A 10301-nucleotide genomic window follows, 5' to 3' on the forward strand; every position below is an offset into this window, starting at 1 on the left:
TGAAAAATAATTCATGAAGGAATCGAGGTCTCAAATTATCATAATATCAAAATCAAAATTTTTTTTAAAAAATGACGCGAACAGGCAGTAACTGTTTTATTTTTTTTATTTTTTTTTAATTCGCTCAAGAATCCAAAGAGGTTGAATATATTCATTGGTTAGTCCTAAATCTAATTGGTTAACAAGTTGATCTTGATTTGGGTCTGTGGTCGATTTTTAGAAGTGAAAGAAGAAGGAGGAGAAACAGTTTTTTTTTTTTCGCGAGTTATATTATTCTAGTTGGAGGTTATATCAGAAAAATAAGCATGGGTCAATGGTTGGGTGTTGGTGCGAGTAAGCGAGAGGTCTCGGGTTCGAGTCCCGTTTACAGCAAATTCTTTTTACTCAAACATTTGAAAGGGTATACACTCTTAAATTTTATTTCTATTATTATTAGTAACTATCATGGTTATTAATAATATTATTATTGTTATTATTATTATTATTGTTATAATTATTATCATTAGTATTATCATCAATTTGATTATTATTATTGGAATTACTATTATTATTGATATTGAGGATATGATAATTAGTATTATTAGTATTATTAATTATAGTTATCATTAATAAGTAAATTATTATTACTATTAACATTAATACATGTTATATCATTATCATTATTAAGTTAATTATTATTATTAACTACATTGTATCAAAATTTAGTATTATCATTGCTAATAATATTAGGATTTCAAGATTTCTAAACAAGTTAATTTATAACAAAAAGTATTATGATAAAGATTAAGAGATTAATTAGAATTATATGAATACATGTAGATTATGATTATGAATACAAATTAATATTAAAAGAAACTATAGTCATTAGTTTATAAATTAAACACGAAAGTGATGATTATTATAACTATAAATATACAGGTTTAATAATATTGTTAAGATTAAAAATATAGAAGTTTTAGATATAAATATTATTATGAAAATTATTAAAATCTTAACTAATGTATGTTTTAAAGAATTATTATAATTAATATTATCATAGTTACTCTAATACAATTTAATATTATTATCATTATTAATATCATTATTAAAATTATTATTATCATTCTTATTATTACTATTATAAAGTATCAATATTATTACTAATATTAGTATTATCATAATTATTAATTACAAACAAGTAATTCCCATATAAAAATATATTTAACTTAACTATATTAACAATTATATATATAAAATGAAAATATATAAATGAAACTTATAAATTATTAAATATATACATCACATCATTAATAATAAAATATATTTAATCGATTACGATTATATGTATTAATGATTATACAAATGATATAGGTTCGTGAATCAGAGGCCAACCCTGCATTGTTCAATTGTTAAATGTCGTTCTATGTATTTTTACTACAAAATACATTAGGTGAGTTTCATTTGCCCCTTTTACTCTTTATGTTTTTTGGGCTGAGAATACATGCAAATGCTTTATTAACTGTTTTATAATATTTTTATGCGTGAGTTTCATTTGCTCCCTTTTTACTCATTACATTTTTGGGCTGAGAATACATGCAAATGTTTTATTAACTGTTTTACAATATTTATATGAGTGAGTTTCATTAATCCTTTTTTAAATGCTTTTGCAAAATATATATTTGGGACTGAGAATACATGCGCTGTTTTTATAACTGTTTTACGAAATAGACACAAGTAATCGAAACTACATTGTATGGTTGAATGATCGAATCGAATATGCCCCTGTATAGTCTGGTAATCTAAGAATTAGGGAACAGACACCCTAATTCACGCGAACTCTAAAGATAGATCTATCGGGCCCAACAAGCCCCATCCAAAGTACCGGATGCTTTAGTACTTCGAAATTTATATCATGTCCGAAGGAGGATCCCGAAATGATGGGGATATTCTTATATGCATATTGTGAATGTCGGTTACCAGGTGTTCAATCCATATGAATGATATTTTTGTCTCTATGCATGGGACGTATGTTTATGATAAATGGAAATATGAAATCTTGTGGTCTATTAAAATTATGAAATGATTATTTATGATAAACTAATGAACTCACCAACCTTTGGGTTGACACTTTAAAGCATGTTTATTCTCAGGTATAAAAGAAGTCTTCCGCTGTACAATTGCTCATTTTAAAGATATTACTTGGAGTCATTCATGACATATTTCAAAAGACGTTGCATTCGAGTCGTTGAGTTCATCAAGATTATTATTAAGTCAATTATATTTGGATATATTATGAAATGGTATGCATGTCTGTCAACTGTCGATGTAAATGAAAGTTTGTCTTTTAAAAACGAATGCAATGTTTGTAAAATGTATCATATAGAGGTCAAGTACCTCGCGATGAAATCAACTGTTGGGAATTGTTTATGATCGATATGGACTTCGTCCGGATGGATTAGGATGGGTCTTCACACTTCCTGCTGTCCTACTTGCCAGAGATTTTTCAGCCAATTTATTTACAACTTTGCCATCAAGCATTTCCTATAAATGGAGGCTTCATCCCACCATTTCAACACACACCTTCTTCACTTCTCTCTCTAAAACATCTCTCTATTGTCACTCTCTAGTGATAAGTAGGAGCTTAGTTATCTCTCTACTTTCTCTCTCTAGATTCTAGAGAGAGAAAAGTACAGAGATTAGGAAAATAATTATCTCTCTATTGTCGCTCTCTAGTGATCAATAGGAGATTAGTATGTAGTTAGTAGTAGAAGCTATCGAGCATTGTAACACTATGGATATTATGAAGAAATACAAGTGTTATTCTGCCGACATTATTCGGTAATATCTATCCTTTCTTTTACTAATTTATTATAATATTCTTGTTCGATGTTGTGATTTATTAATATTAGAAATGCTTGTTGCCATGATGTGTGAGTACTTTCTTGATTGTTTTTCATGATTTAATAATGTTAGTTAGGGATGATTATCGTGTTATACTCGCTTTCTGTCTATGATATTATACCTCGTTATTATCGTCCTTCTACCAATAAACGTGATTAAAAAACCTTTTATAAAGTCGACAATTATAAGGTAATTAATTATCTATTTTTACATTGGTCAAGGTATGAACCCATCAAAAATACTATCAATACATGGGGAATTACCATAGGATCAGATCAAGACATTGGTCAAGAGTATAAGACTCGAGAAAATACTGTTGCAACAGTAGAGTACAGTGTTGATGTACTATAGGACCACTTGAGCATGGTCAAGGTTAGAAGCTATTGAACCACTATAAGTGTAGTACATGGTGGATAACTAAGGGATTTATTGGGTAGATTTAAGTAAGGGCTGGTTTAAATCATAAATGGGAATTTAACGCACTACAATACAAACTAAGCTTATAAATCTATAAGGATGACTGAGAACCATCAGAAGTTCTAATTTGTATACAAACCCTTAGATTTACCAAACCATTGACAAAAATGAATTCGAAACACAATCATAACAACTCACTTGGGTGATACGCTAAGGTGTTAAGAAAGGTTGGATATCATATATATGTGGCTATGCTACTTTATTCGTGCGCCCAAGGTATGTACTGCATCTATGATGGGCTGCTTATATCCTTAAACCGAATAAAGCGTCAGGAGTTGAGCATAGTCCATCCGATCAGAATCACGATAGCCTAGTTCCTCGAGACATGCTTATCGAGAAATCAATTAGTAGGGAATCTAGTGTTTACACCAAGGTATATCCATCCAATTAGTGTCTTGCAACCATCCTGACACTACATTATCTTAAATCATGGTGAACCACGTCTTCTCTGTCCTTAGCTGTTGCATGCTAGGTAGCTTGTCTTAATCATATTGCTTTAATATTTTAAATATAATTATAAATCAAATCAACCCAAATATTGCCTTTACATAATTTGATATTTCGAATAAAGTGGTGTCTTGAATAAATCGGTTGGAATTGGTTGTTGGATTTTCCGAACAGTCGCCAATTTTTTGGGACCTAAAGGATCCCGCCTCTCCACACAAGGTGTACCTGGCCACTAGTCTTGGATACTAAATTGTGTATGATAACTCCTATATTATACAGTATTTTTATAATATTTTGAGGAGTTATCTTGTTATTTTAGAGTCATTTTAATACCAAAACACACTAAAATGGGTAAAAAGGGGAAATAGGTAATTCTGATATTTTGTTTAAGTTATGTACAAAACAGAAACAAAAACAGTGAAAAATAAAGAAATGTGAGATGAAGCCACCAACCTAAGGGCTACAAAGCCGCCGGCTTCCCCATGGATTCTAGAACGTTCCAGTTTCATTCGTAAAATATGCTAAACTTGGAGCCAAAGAAAAAGTGAAGTAAAGTCGCCGGCATTGAAGACACGGTTTCTTGACTTGCTGATTAACTTCAAATAAATAAGGAAACCAAATCAAGAAGATTTGTCGAATAAATAAAGCAGCCGGCTTGGCAACAAGCCGCCGGCTTAAGGGAGACGGTTATGCATTTTTGGCTTAAAGATCACGTTTTGCTTGGAGAGAAAGTCACCGACTCAGGGAAGCCGCCGGCTTCACCCTGAAGCCGCCGGCTTGGGTAACCATTATGAAATATTATAAATAGAGGCCTTAGGCCAGAGTTTTTGATATCCAATTCAGTTTTCTCTATTTTTCAGAATTCAAGTACGAATTAGTTAGGTCTTTATTTCCTTTCAACATTCAAGTTCATTAATCAATCATTTGATTTTCAATTTCTTCTATGTTGGTATGATTCTTTACCTTATTTCTTATCTTTTATTTATTTTTACTTTAGTTATGGGCTAATAGCCTTACATATGCTTGAATCATGTAACATCTTGTGATCAATTGCCTGAACTGTTAAACTGTATGAAAGAAAACAGATATCCGGGTGTGGGACATGAAGCCGCCGGCTTCATGGACCAAAGCCACTGGCTTCATCTTCATCTGGATTATTTAAAACTCGTATGTTGTTTATACTCAGATCAAATTAAAAAGTATTCAGCGCAATTATTCAAAAACCTCAACGAAGCCGCCGGCTTCGTTGATAAAGCCGTCGGCTTTATGTGATGTAAACAGATTTTATATTTTGACAGAATCTCTGGAATTCCTGTTATGTTTTATGTCGGATTAAAATACCACCGTTAAATTAATCTGGTTTACTCAAATCAATTATCATTAGGTTTTAACTAGAACATCACTATGTTTAAAACTTGATAAACTTAAATATAATTGGATTGATTTAGTTGTGAGGATTATAGCTAGTTAGTATAATTAGGGTTTGGTTAATCACACTAAATCTACTATCAGGTCTTAATGCAAGCACGAAGTCTAGCCATCTATTTTAGGGTTAACCTGATCAATTAATCTTGAAGTAGATATTCTTAGGTCAATTATCAATCTGAGTTTGATCTTAATTCAAAAAGGCAATTGTGAGTAAGGTGTGAAAGATTCAAGCATGTGTTTTATTTATCATTGTTTATTTCTTCTATGTTATTTATTAGCAATTTATTTGTTTGTTGTCATTTAAAGTTTAAAACCAAAATCTATATTCTTAAAACCACTCGTTCTCTTGGGACGAACCTTAACTTATAAAATACTAAACTACATCTGATCGGGTTTTGTTGCTCGTTAGGGTGTTAAATGTAAATCGTAAATTAAGACATTATAAATATAAAAGTAGGTTAAAAAGGCACGGATTATTGCACACAGTTTTGACACATCAGTGTACAAACCCATCTTAATCACTAAATTATCTTAATAAGCCCCGTTTTAATTTCAACCGCTCAAAGAACGACCCTATGTCATATTTGCCATTGCTAACCCATAGGAAGGAATAATGGATTTAGGCCCAGTAAAATATAAATTTAAAACTCTATTGATAAGTTCGTAACGACACCTTGCGACCTAACGACACCGCATAAATAAACCGTCTGATTCGGGCATATCATAGGTAGAGTTATTTTTTGTCGCTGCTGCTGGGGAGTGGTATTACGAATTGGAGCATGTTTAGATTAGTTAGTTTTTAAGAGACCCTTTTGACTAAGACTAGCTTTGTCAGAAGTTACTAGTTTACCGTAGCTAGTTTAGATAATATTAGCATATTTTAGATTATTTAAAACATTTTAAATGGACTTCCTTATTAGTGAACCTTTAAGATGGTTTAACCTACTTAGACCACTAAGAATTCTTTCGACACATCCTTTCCTCTATCTGATATCATACATTATACCCATACAATGAGATCCACACTTACCTGCCGATAGTTCGATGATGGCCGCACGCATCACTCTGGCTGATTTCACCAAACCCTCGTTAGAAGGACGAGGAGGACCGATACTCTATCCAAAGGTTAACGGAGCATCTTTTGTGCTTAAGCACAACATCATACAACTCATTCAGAAACATTGCTAGTTTCAAGGCTTACCAAATGACGATCTCAACTCTCACTTAGATTGATTATGTAAGTAACTAGAGTGGGGGTATAGTTACTTGATACGTTTTTAACACTTTTCGATTGATCACCAAATTCGATTAACTATGATCAACCAATTCAACTCAAACTTAATATGTGCGGTGTGCATGTTCAAAATGATGAATAAAGTAATGTAAAGAACATAGACACAAGGATTTATAGTGATTTGGGTGGATGTTAACTAATTCACCTTAATCCACTCCCCGATTACACTAATCGGGATTTCTTGCTTCACTAAGCACTTTTCTCCAAACCCGGTGGAGATTCGATTTACAAGTCTTCAACTTCTTTGGTAGATAACAAACCTAATCTTTCTATCCCTTTGAAAGACCAACTCCAACCTAGATCAACTTGTCTTCATCTTGGACAAGTATTAATCTCCAAATGAGATTAATCAACTTCCTAAGTCCCTTTAAGGAAGTATATCACTAAGTTAGCCTATGCTTCTACTAATTGAAGTTACAAGACTTATACACTTTGTAATGATAATCCTAAGACAATACTAGGACATACATTACACTAAGTAAACTCATAAGATAAACGATTTTGATCAGTAAGTTTACAACAACCCAATTCTATATCTCTAAGATCATAGAATCTTCTATTGCTTGATCACATTTGAGTAGTAATTAATGCAGTTATGATCTCTGAAAATAAGCCTTTGAAATATGCAAGAGGGTCCACTTTAAATGCTCTTCAATGCTTTCCTTTTATAGTGAGATTTAAAAAATAGCCGTTGTCACACGGTTGCTAGCACGGTCGACCGTAGTTCGGCCGAACGTGCTGCAGTCCAAATATGTATCCGTTGTATAAACGTTTGACTCAGATTTGAACACCACATTTTGGATCCTTTACTCCATCTAGCACCTGCAAAAGAAACCCAACATCCTATACAAGTACTATATGCATTAGGTGTGTGGGATTTGGTCTTATTGAGTGAAAGTGACATAACACTCCAAGAGTGGCAAACCCAACATTCTAGGAGAAGTGTCTTGATTGATATTTTGGGATATCAGTTTGGTCAAGACTTAGTTAGTCACATTAATGCATTTGGTTCAATCCCAAAGACTAGTCAATATGTCATTAACTTCCTAGTTTCAATTAATCACAAGTCATATTCATTAAGTAGAGATTAATTGAATGATGTCTTTCTAAGATAATCACTAAGTGTGTAAAGACATCAATGTTAAGTCATACATGGATAAGTAATCACAACTTGTTACTTAGATAAGACAAAATAGACAATTGACCATTATTCCTTTGTGAACCATTTTACACTTAATTTAGTGAAGTAGACTAGTTAATTGAATTCTAGTATTATAACTAGTGAGCACATAGCAAGCATATTAATCAAGTTGGCAAATTGATGAGTATTAAACATATTAGCAAGTAGCAAGTAATACTCACACATAGCAAGAGATAGTTATTCTAAAATTAATCATATAGATATTTGCACCACATTATAGTTTAAGCTTTTAGCAAGCTTATTTGCAATATAACATATTGCATGATTAATGTGTAAGCACACATTAATGTGCAACACATACACAAGGGAAGAGCAATCTCTAGTTGGAACTTGGTGACCATCCTAAATGTGTCTAAGTGTATTTTAGGATTACAAGTCTTTGCTAGTTACACTTAAAAGCATTGTTCTTCATTTAGCCTTAATTAATCACTAAGTCATATTTAATTGAAATTAATATCCTAATGACATTAGCTTAAGTGTGTTGGTAATTGGTGATCAAACTAAGTCATCTGTTTTTCTATGGTTCTTAATATTTCCTCCTCCGAAACCTCTTCTTCCAGTTCCTCTTCTTCCGGTTCCTCCTCTTTCGGTTCTTCCTCTTCCGGTTCCTCCTCTTCTGGTTCCTCTTCGAGAATTTGTGAATCTTCTCAAACTATCTTTGACTCTTCATTATTATTAGGTGAGTCGATGGGATTTGTACTAGAGGTAGACATCTAACACACAATATCAAACACGTTAAGAGATTAATATATCACATAATATTTACATGTTAACAATATATAGTTTCCAACAAAAATGTTAAGCAATCGTTTTTCAAGTAAACACTGTCGAAGTCCAGACTCACTAATGCATCCTAACGAACTCGATAAGACACACTGTAACGACCCGGAAATTTCTGACCAAATTTAAACCTTAATCTTTTCATGTTCCGACACGATAAGCAAAATTTGAAATTTTTGAGTCTAGAAAGTTTGAAATATATATTCAGGTAATCAATTAACACTTGACCATGTCTGACGATTCACGGACGACTACATATATATTTATAAATATAAATAAATATATATATTAATTTGGGATATAATTTGAAATATTATATTATTTAGTTAGTAGAATTATTTTTGTAAAATAAAGATAATTACTGTAAAAACTTGGGATTTTTCTGAACACTTTTATTCTCCACTGAATTACAACGAACCACTATATTATATCCATAATTAAAATGGTTAGGTAATATAATCCAAAGGCTATACTATTTGGCACGGTATAATCATTGAATTTAGGAGTTTGTCCGTTTTTCTTTTTGCTTGCCACTAGCACTCATACTGCATATTATTTAAAAACAATATATGCAGACATGTAAATATATGATTACTGTGTGTTTGTTTGTATCAATCCACGATCTCTGACTCTATATATTTAATATGCATATGCAAGAGACACATATGAAACTTCACCCACCATATTTTTTTTTTGAGTTCTTCACCCCCTTCTTAGTAAACCCACTTCACCATGAACACCCTTTCATCTTCTTCACCACCTATATTCCAACCACCACCAAGGTTCTAAACAACCATTGTAAACACACCTAATCTATCCCACAATCGATTCTCTTCATAGTCGAAACCAGTCAAATAAAACACACTATATTCGATCATCAACATGACAACCATTTCAACCAACGATACCATCATCAACCATCACGAGTCCCCACTTTCCATCACAGTAAACCTCACCACCATCGAAGATCACCAATCATGAACCACCTTCTCACTTCCTTCTCTCTCTTCTCTCTCATCTTTTTGATCATGAATTAACCAACACTTACCTGCTACTTCGCTCTCATATCCATCTGTTGTATATTGCTTTCAAACAATCCCACAACGAATTATTGCTGCTACTATACGCTTTATAACCACACCTGCAACTTTTGATGAATCATCATCATTCATTGCAGCTGCAAATTCGATTCTGCTATCCATTCAAAGTTAACCCAAAACCCTCGACGAACCCATCGTTATTACTCCCTACTGCTTCTATTAAACGCACCTGTAATCGTTAACAACAACCATGAAATTTCTACTGTTTAGCTGCTATTTAACAAGGAAAATAGTGATGAGGCAGAGTGGATTATAAACGTTAAACGTTGATGGAAACTGTTGAACGATAAAGACGAAGATAAAATATGGAAATCATATTTAAAAGCTAGTGATGATGATGAATGATGAGTTCGATGGTGTTACTGAAGAACGATGATAACGTCACGATGATGTATGATTTTATGTTAATGGTGAGGCTATGTTAATGACAGACGATGATATAAGTAATGTGCTGTAAAGAAGGAAAACGATGTTTTTTTTTGTGGTGTCGGTATTACCAAACGAAACCCTACCACAATCACATCGTACAGTTCAATTTAAAACGGGTTTTTGGGCCATAAATATGTTTAGGTATTCAGGTGCTTCGTTTTTTTTTTGGGCCGTAGGATATAGATTAAAGATAACGGGGTATTTTGATTTGGGTTCTAATAATTTCGGAAGAAGTAGCAGGAGCAGATAAAAGTATTTTAAAATT

The sequence above is a fragment of the Rutidosis leptorrhynchoides genome, chromosome 5 (assembly GCF_046630445.1).
Source record: "Rutidosis leptorrhynchoides isolate AG116_Rl617_1_P2 chromosome 5, CSIRO_AGI_Rlap_v1, whole genome shotgun sequence".
NCBI classification, from domain to species: Eukaryota; Viridiplantae; Streptophyta; class Magnoliopsida; order Asterales; family Asteraceae; genus Rutidosis; species Rutidosis leptorrhynchoides.